Here is a 15,913-nt window from a genome sequence, read left to right as displayed (position 1 = left end):
TAAATGTAATAATAGAAAACATGTAAGAGATTAGAAAAAGACTTTTAAAGAATAATCTTCAAAGACTTGGCAGCTGTCCTCAGGAAAGAACAGACTCCTCAAGGGGTGACTGTGGACTACAGAATGAGAGGAAAGAGGGAAAGGAGGAAGGAGCTAGCATGGGACAGACCAACATCAGGAAAACCACTGTTTCCTACTCCTTCGGCTACAAGGAACCAGTATGCTCAGACTGTACTACATTGTGGAAATCTCCTTCCTGCTCCCAGAGGCTATCTACCAAGCTGAAAAGAGCATCCATTGCTAGGGCATGTGCAGACCGGATCTTGTAAGGAACAGAAAATGGAAATTGGGTAGATGGTTCAGACATTCTCCCAGGGACTACCTCAATTCTATCTAGGTAGAGGATTTTAGGAAGGAACCTCAACTTTTCTCCCACTATCCTAGGAGCCCCTAGAACAAAAGGTCTGTGGACCTGTTGCTTCAGAGTCACTTGTGGAGCACAGTGAACTGTAACACCTGAATCTCAGAGCTTGAGGTGTCCTAAATTAATTTTCTAGTTCCATGACAAAACACCATGACCAAGGAAATTTATAAAAGAAAGTGTTTAATTTGGTGCTCATGGTTCCAGAAGGTAGTAGAGTCCATGACCATCATGCCAAGAAGCATGAGCATGCAGGCAGGTATGGTGCTGGAGTAGTAGCTCACAGTTTACATTTAACTCACAAGTAGGAGGGAGGGAGAGAGGGAGGAAAGGAAAGAAGGAAGGAGGGAGGGAGGAGGGAGGGAGGGAAGGAGGGAGGGAGGGAAGGAGGGAGGGAGGGAAGGAGGGAGGGAGGGAGGGAGGGAGGGAGGGAAGGAGGGAGGGAGGGAAATGAACTAACAGGAAATGCCATGTGCTTTTGAAACTTCAAAGCCAGCCCTCAGTGACACGCTTCCTCCTTCCCAATCAGGGAACCAAGCATTCTAACATATGAGCCTACAGAGGCCATTCTTGTTCAAACCACCACAATGTCGAAGCTAAATTTTTAACAAGGTATCCTGAACATTCCCTAAAATTGTAAACTACTGGGTTACTAGAACAAGAACAGTGAAAAATCATCAGTGTTCTTCAAAAATGATGGCAAACACCACTTACCATCTTTAAATGAAGCGGCCATCTTTACAAAGGTAGTCCAAATCAGCTTTTCTATTGATGCTGTCTGCAGAGGACTGGTTGAATCCCAGACTACTCCAAGGCTTCTGGCTTCCCACACTGCCTAGTAGCACCAACTGTTCTCGCCCCAAGTCAGCAGGCAACAGAAGCACCGTAGTTCCAAGAACATCTGCTCTTGGTGTTTGTGTCTCAAGACAGTTGATAGCATCTTACTAATTATAGGTTGTCCATATTTTAATGTCATTGTTGTCCTTTAATGTAAAAGTCCTTCTGCAGGAGAACAAACCTACATGGACTATTTTTACCCAACTCTTTCACAATGTCAAAATCTGATTCAAATATATAATATCTATATTTCTTATTTCTAAAGGAGATATGTATATATTCTCTCAAAATTTGTTGATACACCAAGTGATCATTTTGTAGGGGGGAATCCCAGCAAGATTCAAAAAGAGAACCAAGAGCTTCCTTCTGGTAAAACTTTAAGATACAGAAAAGATTAGCATGGCCTCTGGCAAGGATCACATGCAAATGTATGAAGCATCCTTTATTTATTATGATCAAAGCATATTATATGCATGCATAAGAACATCACAATGAAACTCATCACTTCTTACAATATATGTTAATAAAAAATAAAAGCAAAGATTAAACAGTTTTTACATATTGTTAATAAAAAATGAAAGCAGCCAGGCAGTGGTGGTACACGCCTTTAATCCCAGCACAGGGAGGCAGAGGCAGGCAGATCTCTGTGAGTTCGAGGCCAGCCTGGGCTACAGGGTGAGTTCCAGGAAAGGCACCAAAGCTACACAGAGAAACTCTGTCTTGGAAAACAAAGAGAAAAAAAAAGGCTAAAGAAGAACAGTTTTTACAGGACGAACCATAAATAAGAGCCACTCATGACGATGCAAGGTGGCCTTTCAACAGAAAACTACTGTTTTATGAAAAGGAAGCCGACAGCTGTGAGTACCATGACGGCCTAAAATTAAAACACACCTCTACATTAATTTGCTCCATGTAGTCTCCTGCCCCATGAGCCTCCAGAAAAATTCTTAACATGATTTGTCTGCATGTGGCATGGATTTGTGGCAGGTAAATATGATGTAAATCAAGTATTAAGGATCTGACTTACTAATTTCTTTCCACTAGACAGAAACTTTTATTGATATAAGCATAAAATGGTTCCCACCAAGAATTTTTGTGAGAAAGTAGACTCCATAAGTTCAGTGGAGAAGGACATTATCTTTGAAATGTTTTATCACCATCAAAACCCAGGTAGTCTTTATCAAGCAAAACGTGTTCCTCCAGGGGAACTACCTCCAGAACAATAATGTAAGTCTTTATATTTGGGATACGCTTCTGTCACTTGTCCCAGAGGACTAGACATCATTGGAAACACTAGGTATTTTTACTTTCTATATTAAAACATTTTCCCAACCAAGGCACTGGGGACCAATTATTGGAAACACAAGCAGCAAAATGAGTAGAGGAAAGGCTCCATTGTACATAATTTAAAAAATGTGCTTCATTTCAATCATGAATGTTTCCTACAGAACAATTCTTAGCAGTCCAGCATGGTATTAAGGAAGGACCTGAAGGTCAGACACCAAACCACAGCTCCCTGAAGAACAGAACAAATTACTTAATCTTAACAGGTATATCACATCTATAAAACAGGGACAGTAATGACAATTACTCAGTAAGATGCCTCGGAGAAAAAGTAAGGTAGTCCATGGTAAATATTCTGTAAGATACCCAAGACAAAGCCCCCAACGAGAATACTGTGAGGGACAAAAGTCTTTTCTAGTAGAGCAGGTCAAGGCGCTTACACTCCTCTGCCACACCATAAGGTGACTAAGTACAATGAGGCCTGGGCAGTGCTGGGAATGTGGATGGCTATGTCACTGACTAGCTGGGGGGGGGGGGTATTGTGGCCACCCATGCCTGTAATGACAGCCCTCACGAGGCTGTAGACAGGAGGACTCTGAGTTCAAAGCCTGCACGGGCTACAAGGTGAGACCTTGCCTCAAAACTAACTCTCTCTCTTCTCCCCTCTAATAACGTTTCAGCTCATCACCAAGAAAATGCAATTAACTCAATAATCAGCCAAAATGCTTTAATGTGAGAACTCCTCCTGATGTTAATTTTACTGTGCATTCTAAATCTCTAAGAAATGTTGTCCATCATGATTCCACAGTTGGCTCATGAACCCTTTCTTTTATTTTGAAGCCTCTTTATAAGCAAAATCCCATGGAATGGGCTATGAGAAATGCTAGGTTAAGAAAAATTCACCAATATTTTAAAAATGCAGCTCTTCTTTTCTTAAAGCAATATTTTCTCATGAGTTTAGAAGTAACATCCAAATGTTAAGGAAGAGAAGTTGGTAATGCTGAAAAATGATTCCAAAGTGGATGCCTCAGATATCACTTTTTATCAAGTACATTAGAAAGTGGGACATTACACTACATTTTGAATATTTTAATTTTATGAGTATGTGCTTTGCTTGCATGTATGTCTATGCACCACATTCATGTCTGGATCCACAGAGGCTAGAAGCAGGAGTTGGAAATCCTAGAACAGAAGTTCTAACAGTTGTGAGCAGCCATGAAGGATGCTGTGAATAAAACCTAGATCCTGTGGAAGAGCAGGCAATCCTCTTAATCACCGTGTTAGCATTCCAACCCTTAACTGAATCTTTAAATAGAAGATAAAAATAGTTTTTGCTTTGTTTTGTGTTGTGTTTTCAAGACTGGGTTTCTGTGTAGCCCTGGCTGTCCTGGAACTGTCCTGTAGACCAAGCTGGACTTGAACTCAGAGATCTGCCTGCCTCTGCCTCCCAAGTGCTAAAATTAAAGGCATGCACCACCACCACCCAGCTAGTTTTTAGTTTTTCTTTAATTTCCATTTTAAAAGTATTTATTTTTAGGTGTGTGTGTGTGTGTGTGTGTGTGTGTGTGTCTGTCTGTCTGTCTGTCTGTCTGTCAGGGGTTGGGGGATATATGCCTGTATGTGCAAGTGCCAAGGGCATCGAATCCCTTGAAACTGCAGTGTTTGTGATACCTAACACAGGCGTTGGGGTCTGATCTGAACTCTGGTTCTCATGATTGACAAACAAGTGCTCTTCATCTCTGAGCCATTTATTTAGCTGAGATCAAATCCTGTTAAGGAAGCTTGCTGCTTCACCTAACCTATTCCTTTAGACCTGTCTGCTAAGTTGTCAAATGGCCACCATTCTTTCCTCTTTTCTGATCCCATGCCCATTGGCTTCCAGAAGGAATAGTTGCAATCTATGTCCCAGAGCTTCTATCTGGGTTAAACTAATGACTCAAGTGGCCACTCCAGTATGCTAGTTCAAACCAGAGCCTTGAAACTCTGCCCTGATGGAATAAACACTATCCCGTAGAGGGACATCCTAGCCACATCAAACTTCAGTCCACTCAGCAGTAGAGAGCCCCACTGAGGGAGGAGCTGCCAGTTGACACCAGCCCAAGGGGAGGGTGGCTGGAGACTCAGAGATGAAGAAATGGTGGTTGTTTCAGGCCAGAGTTTGGGGTATTGGTCATACAGAAAAGTTACCAATTCATGCCCCTTCTCCATGTTCTCATGAAGAACAAACACACCACACTGAACCAACAGCATGGTTTCATGTACCTAAGGGTTACCCTGTCAGGGTCTGAGTATGAAACATTCTCCATAGGCTCATGCTTTGGATGTTTGTTCCTTAGCTAGTGGCACTATTTGGGGAAGCTGGGGAACCATTAGGTGGGGACCTAGCTGGTAGAAGGAGGTCACTAAGGGCCAGGTTTGAAGGTTACAGCTGGGTCACACTACTTCCTGGTCTGTCCAGGTGTGAACAGCTTTGACGTCATGCTCTCACCACTATGGATTGAGAGGATCCACTATGTTTTCCTTACTATGATGGGCTGGAAGTCCATACAACTGTGAACCAAGATAAACCCTTCTTACCGTAAGTTGATATGTTAGATATTGGCCACAAAAGGAACAAAAGGATACAAGGGACAAATACATACATCATCCTATTCCATATTATATAAGAATACTGAACAAAACACATGACACATAATATTGAAATAATGTCACACTGACATCATTAAATCTGAACTATACTTCAATTTTTACTCTTATTCAAAACACAGTAAGACAGGGACAGGTCTAATGTAATCAAAATAAGGTGATGCTGCCAAGGATTGTATCTACCCAGCCCCTCCCCTACAATGTCTCAAAAGAGGTTAACACTGTTAAATCCCAGTAACAAGCAAAGTTAAGAGCCCAAGAGACAAACCACAGCTCCATGAAGCAAGCATGATGTTTGATTTTCCATGAAATATAAAGTCTGGGTACTGGAAACCCAGGACTGATGTACGAGTATAAGTGTACAATCAGCTGACTAGGTTTTTTTTCCCTCTACTTCTAGCCTCACTAACTTCCTTTGATGTTTAGTTTTTTGCAGGGCTGGAAGATGGCTACTGTACTCAGTTGTTCTGCCCATGTTGTCAGGAAAAAGAAGGGAGGGTGAAGGGATGGGAGAGGCCTTTTTCAGAAATTCCCACTTACATGGTTTTGGCCAGAAGTGTAAACCATTTACAAGCCTCGCTAAAAAGGCTGAGGAATTGAGGACTTTTTTATTCTCAGCTTCTAGAGTAAAGAGAAGAGGAACCTGCAATGGGTCTCTCTGAGCCGATTAATCAAAACTGCCAGAGAGCCTGGGTGACTACAAAGCAGAGGTTCATCTTAGATGTTACCACTCCAATCTCTCTTAAGATGCAGCGTGGCGGTGGCAGGAACATGGACCATGTTTACTCACCTGATATCCAGGAAGGAAAAGGGAACCAACTGTGGCAGTGATGCACCCAAGTTTCTCTGGGCTGGCTGTCATGCAAGTGTCAGTGTGTGATATACTCCACTTGGCAATTTCAGATGCTTCACTTTAAAAGTGCGCATTAACATGCACACACAGACACACGCTGCTGTGAGACTTGAACATGTTTTCGATTTTTCAATCAGAAGGAAACATGGACACACTCAGCCTCCTTGCAGTGCTTTCTCAAGTCTGGTTCCACTCTCCTGTAAGCACTGTGTGCCTACCCATGGCACACAAAAAATGAATACACCCAAAAGGTCAGAGCAAAAACTGCTTCCTTAGCTCTCGGTGTTTTCATTTACAAAGTGTTTCACAGGGATAGAGGAGAACGTTATGTAACAAACCATGGCCAAGGTACAGCTGATTCTAGTGGCCAGAGAATACTTTCCAAAGAACAGCTCTGCTCCTTACTGTTAGCTCAGAGCAAAGGATGAAAGGAAGCAGTTTGGGGTGTATACAGACTGGGCTAAAGGTGTGGCTCCCCTCTTTTCATACTGATCATCCACTATCCTTAACCACAAGTTTCTACTGACCTACAACTCCTTAGATACAAGGTGCCCAAACAGTAGGAACAAGTTCAAGCATAAGTGCTGTTGAGAAGCTGGGTTCACACAACTCCCCCAGGAACCACATTGTAAGACCTCACCAGTTAGATGCTGGTACGAATCTGCCAACGTGAAATCAGCACTTAGGGACCCAACTTCAAGCTATGTTAAGCACAGCTCAGACACTATGCCAGGCAGGAAGCCCTGGTCACTAACTGCATTGGTGACTCTTTTCAACACTGGGACAGGACTTGATGGAGTAACTCAGGAGAAAAAAAATATGTTTTAATTCAGAGTCTCAGAGCAGGGTATACATGGCAATGGAGGCTCCATCTGCAGTGGTTACAGCTTTCAGTGGCTTGTTTCACCTCAGAATGTCATGTGGGAATGAGAATGATTACAACCCTCTTCACCCAATCTTACAACACGGTACCTGCCAGGTTATGTCCGATGTCTGCAACCTACCAGAAGAGTACCACCGTCTGGGGACCAGATATTCAAACAACTGAGCTGGTGAGGGACCATTCACAATCATACCATAGCACACTTGATAGAAGCAGGCATTCACAGCAGATTTCATGATTTCATAGAATTATACAGAACCAAGGGACTGACTTTGCAGAACAACCACATCTTTACCACAGGAATTCTGAGAGCTAGACAGTCCTTAAAAACTCATGAATGGTCCAGTTTATCTAGAGGTTTTACCCTTTCCCCCAAGACATCTATTAGACAACATGATGCCGGGCTAAGCCTCCTGTACTGTGCCTTATACTCTGTAGGCTGGCAGAAGAATGATGGAAGGAATTTGAAATTCTTCCCAATGAACTGGGCCCAGAATAGAGAAGCTGGCTTCTTAAAGAACCTCTTTATGGGCCTCTGAAATTCTCAGCTTTGATTCCACAGTTTCCTGATAATCTCTATTTCCTCCCTCCCCTTGTACTACTGCTCAGGACACAGCTATCCATGGGACACAGGAAACAGATACCTCAACAGTGTGCCCAAGCACCACCATGGGTTCAAATGCATGGTCTATCAGATCCAGTACTCTGTTTCTAAAAGGTACCCTGGAATGGGTGAGGCTGTGTAAACAGTCTCACTTTCCTATTAAAATGAAGTGATCCTATCGGGAGCACTAGACAGCCCAGTTGTAGGCACAGAGTCTGGTTTTCCTTGTGAGGGCAGAGGATCTCACCACCATTCCTCCAATGCTTAGATCCTTAGGTGATACAAAGAGCCTGAACTGCCACCAAACGACCACTGTAACTGTGCCAACCGGGAAAGGGAGGCAGACTGACTTCTGTCTTGCGTATGCGTGAGGCTCAGAAGGCTCAGCAGTAACTAATGACTGATTCAGTGTGCTCCATCGGGTCAAAATCTTATTGTACACTATAGTAAAGAAAACCTCCCAGTGTCTTCTATCCCAGGATCTCTCCTTCCTCCTTCAAAAACCAGGATTTCAGCTGGAAATGGGATCATCCAAACCAAACTTCCAAGCCTGCCTGCACCAGCACAACCATCACGTGGCTTGCAGCCAAGCTGCTTTTACAGGCAACTGGCTGCAGCTAGCTGAGACCTGCTCAGACCTTTCCCTTCTCCCTTCAGTTTGCAAGGCAGGGTCCGAGGGCTAGTGCCTCCGAAGCCACCTTGGCCGACAAGCAACCTTGTGAGGACAGTGTGTTAGCACACAGGGAAAGACACACAGGTACAGAGCTCTCTGGACACTGAGGCTACAATGTCAGCCTGTGGATGCCTCAAATCTAGACTTTTATTAAATTTAATGAAAAACTACACTTTTTTCCGATTGAAACCATTCTATTTTTATGAATTACGAAGTTAAAAGTAGTCCAGGTCAGACTCTCTCTAAGCCCCAAGATGTTTGCTTTTCATCCACCCGTGGATTGCTGCAGTAACACATGTGATGACACTCATGGAGAACCTTCCTCTTGGCAGCAACGTCGCGTCTACTCCTCATTCCACTTCCTTCTGCCTCTCTCCCTTCCCAGCAAAGAGCAGAGAGAATTAAAAAAGAAAAGCATAGCTATGTTTAAATCTAGCATTCAATCTTACCAGCTTTAAAAAGCCACATTTCATAAAAGTCTCTCTGTCTCTGGGGTACCCTGGCAAAATTAATACACTGCTTGTGTAATTACTCTCTGAGTCCACCTTCACTGTTATTCACAGAAGAAACTGAAACATCCAGGCCCTTTCTAGTATTTCTAACTTTATTCCAGGAGCTTTAGAAACTTTGCTAAGTAGCTGGGTAGTGGTGGTGCATGTCTTTAATCTTAGCACTTGGGAGGCAGAGGCAGGAGGATCTCAGTGAGTTTGAGGACAGCCTGGTCTACAAAACGAGTTCTAGGATAGCCAAGACTATTACACAGAGAAACCCTGTTTTGAAAAACCAAAAAAGATAAATAAATAAATAAATAAATAAATAAATAAATAAATAAATAAATAAATAAATAAATAGAGAGAGAGAGAGAGGGGAAGGAAGGAAGAAGGGAGGGAGGGAGGGAGGAAGTAGAGAGGGAGGGAGGAGGGAGGGAGGGGGAGGGAGGGAGGGAGGGAGGGAGGAAGGAAGGAAGGAAGGAAGGAAGGAAGGAAGGAAGGAAGGAAGGAAGGAAGGAAGGAAGGAAGGAAAAGAAAGAAAGAAAGAAAGAAAGAAAGAAAGAAAGAAAGAAAGAAAGAAAGAAAGAAAGAAAGAAAGAAAGAAAGAAAGAAAGAAAGAAAGAAAGAAAGAGAGAAACTACCTTTGCTAAGTATAGTCTCATGGGTTTTTTGTTGTTACTATTGCTGTTTTTCCCTTGACTTCATTTTCTAATTAAAACAGTAATCCTAGATTCACTGACAGCCTTGGCACCACACAAGGATAACATTAGCGAAATTACACCATGCCTCAGTTTCTTCATCTGGGCAAACACCGGACTGTGCCAAAAAGATTCAACTGTCACTGTGCTGGCTAGTCTTATGTCAACCTGAAACAAGCTAGCGAGAGGGAGCCTCAATTAAGAAACTGCTTCAATAGATCCAGCTGTAAGGTATTTTTTAAATTGGTGATTGATGAGGGAGGGCTCAGCCCACTATGGGTGGTTCTATCTCTGGGCTGGTGGCCACAGGGAGCAACCCAGTAAACAGCACCCTTCCATGGCCTCTTGCTGTGGGATGGTCTGTATGTCAAATGTGTTGCTCTGATTGGTCAATAAATAAAACACCGATTGGCCAGTGGCCAGGCAGGAAGTATAGGTGGGACTAACAGAGAGGAGAATTGGGAGAACAGGAAGGCGGAAGCAGACGCAGCCAGCCGCAGCCATGACAAGCAGCATGTGAAGATGCAGGTAAGCCACGAGCCGTGTGTCAGGGTATAGATTTATGGAAATGGATTAATTTAAGCTATAAGAACAGTTAGCAAGAAGCCTGCCACGGCCATACAGTTTGTAAGCAATATAAGTCTCTGTGTTTACTAGGTTGGGTCTGAGTGGCTGTGGGACTGGCAGGTGACAGATTTGTCCTGACTGTGGGCAAGGCAGGAAAATTCTAGCTACAGCCTCTGAATCAGCCTCCAAGTTCCTGCCCTAGCTTTCTTCCATAATGAACAGTGCTGTGGAAGTGTAAGCCAAATAAGCCTTTCCTCCTCAACTTGCTTTTTGGTCATGGTGTTTCACTGCAGCAATAGAAGCCCTAACTAAGACAGCTACCTACCTTCTTTTGATTAGTTCTATATGTACTGAAAGCCAGACAAGATGCCAGGAATTTGGAGTACTATGGTGATCTGGCCCCTACTTTCACAGTTTATGGCAAAATGTGGGAGAGAGACATAAATTTTAAAAATCCAGTAAATAAATGTATAATTAGTGAAGCACTGTTGGGCTATAGGATCACTAAAGGGAGGTCTCTATTGCTAGGAAGCAGTTTGTCAAATGAGTCTCCAAAGCCCTTTATTTCTCTAGTACGTAACTAATGTTCATATTCAACTCCTGGCTTAGCTATAATTTTATTTCGTTTAATTTCCAGTACAACATTCAAGAAGTACCTCTGATTTCTCTCCTCTTGTAAAAGTCTGTTCTGACCTCTTTAGCAGTAAGAGAGAGCTACTTGTCTTGTGAAATGAGGTCTAAGAGGAAAGAAACCAGAAGCCACAACGCAGTTTCGAATAGTACTAGAGTAGTGTGTGAAACACACATGCACGTGCACACACTGGCATGTTAGTAGACTAAGATTCTGAAACCAACAGCTGTGGCCCTTGGAGGATAAAGTTTTCCTGCTAACTTAATAACCATCTATAGCAAGGTCTTAGCATGAGTCCATGTAACTTTTTTATAATAGAAAAATCACAGTGTATTCACTGTCAAAAAGTCTACTCTGGAATTTTTATCATGCCGGAAAGTTGCAGAGATAGCACAGAGTGGGCCAGTGAAGATGGCTCCAGGTAAAGCCACCTGCCACCAAGCCTGACAATCTGAGTTCTATCCCCAGGCCCCACATTAGAAAGGGCGAGAACCAACTCCTGAAGGTTATCCTACGATCTCTGCTGTGCTGTGTGCACCCCAACGTGAGGCACACAAATAAATAAAACATAATTTAAAAATTAAAAAATTCTTAGATATCCTGAGAAAGTGGTTCCATTTTCCACTTATTCTGAATATAGAACGGTAATTTTTCTCAACATTATTCTATTCTGTACTGATGCCAGTAAAAGGACTTCATACTTTCTGTTTGTTGCTCTCCTTGTGACAAACAGTATCACTTGTTTCCATTCACCTTTCAGACTTGGGAATCACACACCTGAGACCTTTCTGCTCTTGCTATGGTTAGTGTCTCATGGTTTCTCTACAAGGGTGAGACAAAGCAATTTCACAGTTATCAGCAGGGTTATCAAGAGAATTTACCACATGTATTGCAAGACCTGGAGAGTAATTCTTAAATTACTGTGTTGCCAGCATGGGCACCTCTCATTCTCTCTGGGCTCTGTGATGCAGCAGTCACTCTTGAGGTCACAGGTCTGCCTTGGAAAGTGCTCAACGAGGCGATGCTGTGTGCACACTTAACAACACACACCGGATAGCTTCGTAAAGAGCCTGTCATATCAGGACTGCCAGCACATCTCAGCCTCAACACCATGGTACCTTAGCTGGTCTCAATCTAACAAAGGGACTCTCCTGTGTTTGCTCAGCACAATTGTTGGTACAAGCCTTTGAGATGAAACCAACCTGAAACTGGGCTGAGAAAGCCTTAGATGATAACTCTTAGTGGAAGGTATGTCCAACTTGCAGCTGAGAGTAAGTACAAATGTAGCCTAAAACAAAACCATGAACTTAAGACTTTATGAGCCAGAATAAGGGAGGTACAGAGAAGGTTGAGAGCACCCCAAAAGGCCAGTGGGTTGAGAGCTGCAAACAACTAGCTGATTATAGTCACAAACATAACTGGCTTTCAATTTCATAGTCCAGCTAGTCTTCAAGAGTGCCATTTATGCAAATGCCCTAGGAATAGCAAGCTTTGTCACCCAACCCAGCACTCCTTGGCTTTGCACTATCCCTTTGGACAACTGAAAATATGATGGCACTGACCACAGAAAAACACAAGACAACCAAACTCTAAGGATCTTAACTCAAAGAATGGAAGAATTCTGAGCTCCTTTGCCTGGAATCTAGGCTGAGAAGCTGTGAGGGAATTCACTGGGCACTCTTTCGGACAAGTAGCTTTCTAGAAGACACAGCAAAGAGGTGGGGAAAAGAAGGCGGCCCTCAAAGCCAAAGGGAAGCAGGGAAGGTGAAGGGGATCTCTGTGCTGGGGATGAAAGAGTGCTGAGGAGTGGAGAGGCCCAGGCAAAGCTTGCCATTCCCACTTCTGCCCAGAACATGACTTGCCACTACATGGCTCTATCAGATGGTTTTAACAACATGAGACAGGTGTTCTAGAGAAGCCTGTTCAACAGTTCATTCTGAACTGTTTTAGCTACATAAGTGGTTCTCAACCTTCCTAATGTCATGACCCTTTAATATAGTTCCTCATGTTGTGGTGATTCCTCAAACCATAAAACTATTTTGTTGCTACTTCATAAATGTAAGTTGGCTACTGATATGAATAGTAATGTAAATATCTGATATGCAGGATATCTGATATGTGACTCCCAAAGGGGTCTTGACCCATAGGTTGAGAACCGCTGATCTACATCACTAGCTCATTCTGATCCAGAAATTCTATGTAAGGAGAATTTATCTGAAGACTGAGTAAACCTTCTGTCCTTTCACAAATGTGACAGAGCTCAGGGCTCTGCTCCTTGGCACCAGCTGGGTAGTACCTTGAAAGTGAATGAAATCTCACTGGTTTAGAATTAACACCCTTCCAACTGCACAGCAAATAAGCAGGTCTCGTAAAGGTCAAGTGGCACATACCCAAACTCTACATTTCCTTCTAAGGGAGTAAGATGAAGGAAAAAAACGTGAAATGACCTCAGTGGAGTGATAAGCTGTAGGCTTAAGGATGAAGATGCAGCAAAGCATGCTAGAGCTTCAGAAGACAATTTCATCACACGCTAGAAAGTCACCTTCAAAGGTGACACAATTACTTGATGAGTAAAACATATTTACTCATTAGGAACCATATTGCTTACCCTTTCAATGTGCACATTTAACATCTATATTCAATAAAGTCTTAGGACCTTTATTTAACACCATTATTTAATAAAGTCTCTGAACTGTGCTAGCGCAAGTACACAATTATCATCCTTTGCAAAACTACTTTTGTCACTGGCATTGTGTGCATTAAAAGGTCGAACTCAGAGAAAAACTATAAAATTCAACCAAAGCAAAATAAAAATGAATTTTTTTTTATTGTTTTCTAAACAGAAATGTTACTTAACTGAAAAGGCCATTTAAAGAAAATGGATCAGTGGTTAAGAGCACTGACTGTTCTTCCAGAGGTCCCTAGTTCAATTCCCAGTACTCACACAGTATCTCAAAACCAACTGTAATTCCAGTCTCCAGGATCTATGTCCTCCTCTGACCTCTGAGGGTACTACATATATGAGGTACACAGATATCTATGTAGGCAAAGCACTTTATATACATTAAAACAAACAAAGAAAGTCTTGATTGGCTGGAATATGGCTCAGTAGTAGGTTTTATGTCTAGCAAAACAGCAGCACATGCACGTACCCACCCCAACATACACACATATTTCTTTCCATTTGACTCATAATTCAAATTCTCTCCTTTTTAACACAGATATATTGCCAGTGATTATATGTGCAAATGGGCTCCTTGGTTATTTGCTAGGGAGAGTATAAATCAGTGCAATTTGTGGAACCGCCTTTCAGTAATGAATGTTGATACAGAAGTTACAACTCTACAGATATTTGGAACAAACACTGATACACACAAAATTAAAGTAAATATTAGTCCATCACAGAGCTAATATTGAAAAGGTACAATGACAAAGGTCAGCTAACATAAGAGTTATTTAGGGTATTTTGTTTTCCCTGAAAGGGGACAAGGACACAGAAACTGTTTAAATTACTCCCAGTTTTAGTCTTCAGTGAGAAGATATTTAAATAAGCACAGTTACAAAGCAGTTCTGATGTTCTCTTCCCAAACCAAAACCTGCTGTTCTCACAACTGCATCTAGCCATAAGGCCAATGCAAATTCAAATCAGAGTGAGTTTTAAAAGGTAAGCTCAGTTAAACTGATTATAAAGTTAGGAATAACATTAAAGTTATGATCAACTTCAGTTGTTCTTGGTGTCTCTGAGATTCCTCTGCCACCTGTTAAATAGGTCAGTGTTCATTCTTCATTTGTTCAAATATGTATACTCAACTTCTGCTGTGTAAATTACTAGCACTACTGAAAGAGATTTTCCTCCCCCCCACCCCCGCCCCACCTCCAAGACATGGTTTCTCTGTGTAACCCAGGCTGTCCTGGAACTTGCTCTGTAGACCAAGCTGGCCTCGAACTCACAGAGATCCGCCTGCCTCTGCGTCCCAAGTGCTGGGATTAAAGGCATGTGCCAGCACCACTTGGCTAACAGATTTTTTAAAAGTAGTCACACTTTTAAATTCTTACAACCTCCTGGAATGTAACATTCAAATGAAAAATCCCAGGAACAGACAACTTATCCTTTACAAATGAACACAAAATGAAATCCACCAGGAACCTGGAGAAGCTTTGGGCTCCCCACATCCACCTTTTACTTTTTCTTCACAGGACTTCATGATAAAATCCTGCCAATGAGGAAGCACAGTTAGGGATGCTTTCTTCATTTTCCCTGCCAAGATTATCATGGTTAAGCTAAACTGAGGTTACACACTTGCTTGATGCCTCACAAAAATGAACAAAATCAGTTCAGGTCCTAATACTCCGGGCCCAAGGCTAGAAGGTCATATCACTTGTGATTTGTAGTTCCTTCAATTCAGAGCAACAGATGGTATCCTACTGAGTACCTGGAAAATTCATCCTTTTAATTATGGAGGTCTTATATTTATTTTGAACAGTCACAAAATTAGGTACAGCATCCAAGCAAACAACCCAAGGAAGATGGTCTATCAAGTTTTAATTTCCTTTCATGAATGTGAGCACAAATCTGGATGTTAATAATAACTATGACATGCTTTTTCCTGGTGCTTATCAGTGTGTATTAAATTACACAGGTGAATAGAAAAGTCAGTCTTAATTTAAGGGTTAAAAATCACAGATATGAGATGGAGAAAGATTTCGAAAGTGGCAAAGAGATCACCTATCCATTTCAAAGATGTGTTTATCTTTTTGTATTTCAAAGGAAAGGCCTTTTGAAAGACATGGCATAGAAATATGCATGTGAATGGAGGCACATTGAAAAGTCTTAGCTTTCAGATACAATGGCTCTCCCCCAGAAAGCACTGTGCAGGATCTGGAAGCTCCACAGTGCATTTTATATCCTGCCAAATACACTAAGGACCCTGCAGTACCGCCTCTGTCCAGCTTCTATCTGATGGCTCATTAGCATTTTCCTAAATGATGACCCCACACTCAACTACTACCTAAGAGAATCCCTCTTCAACAGGAGACATGCATTCATTCATTTGGTACTAAATACACCAGAATGTGTCACATCTCTTTAAAAAAAAAAGAGGTGGGAAGGATAGGGAAAAGAAGATAATTATGAAGGATACAGGATGAAAATGATGGAGAAGGAAAGAGAATTATGGAGGACACAATAAGCAAGTCTGATAGTTTAGAAATATTCATGAAAATCTGTCCTTGAAAATGGAGGGGATTTGGTAGCCAATCTTTTCCATATGACTTCTGAGAAATGTTCTTAGAAAGAGCCCACAAAAGGGTGATAACAAAATGCAT

The 15,913-nt window shown here is 42.1% G+C and overlaps 1 protein-coding gene and 1 non-coding gene across 3 annotated transcripts in view; one reads left to right on the top strand and one right to left on the bottom strand.

The window, feature by feature from the left end:
* The window catches only part of Chchd3 (coiled-coil-helix-coiled-coil-helix domain containing 3), a 281,206-nt gene that overhangs the window by 60,699 nt on the left and 204,594 nt on the right, over positions 1 to 15,913 (bottom strand). The window lies entirely within an intron of this gene.
* Positions 1,607 to 1,708, top strand: LOC121828407 (U6 spliceosomal RNA). The gene has a single exon (XR_006070885.1). It is a non-coding gene; the product is annotated as a U6 spliceosomal RNA (small nuclear RNA).

This window comes from Peromyscus maniculatus, chromosome 3, assembly GCF_049852395.1.
Source record: "Peromyscus maniculatus bairdii isolate BWxNUB_F1_BW_parent chromosome 3, HU_Pman_BW_mat_3.1, whole genome shotgun sequence".
NCBI lineage: Eukaryota > Metazoa > Chordata > Mammalia > Rodentia > Cricetidae > Peromyscus > Peromyscus maniculatus.
The sequence above is the reverse complement of the archived record's forward strand: the minus strand, read 5'-3'. Positions and strand labels throughout refer to the sequence as shown.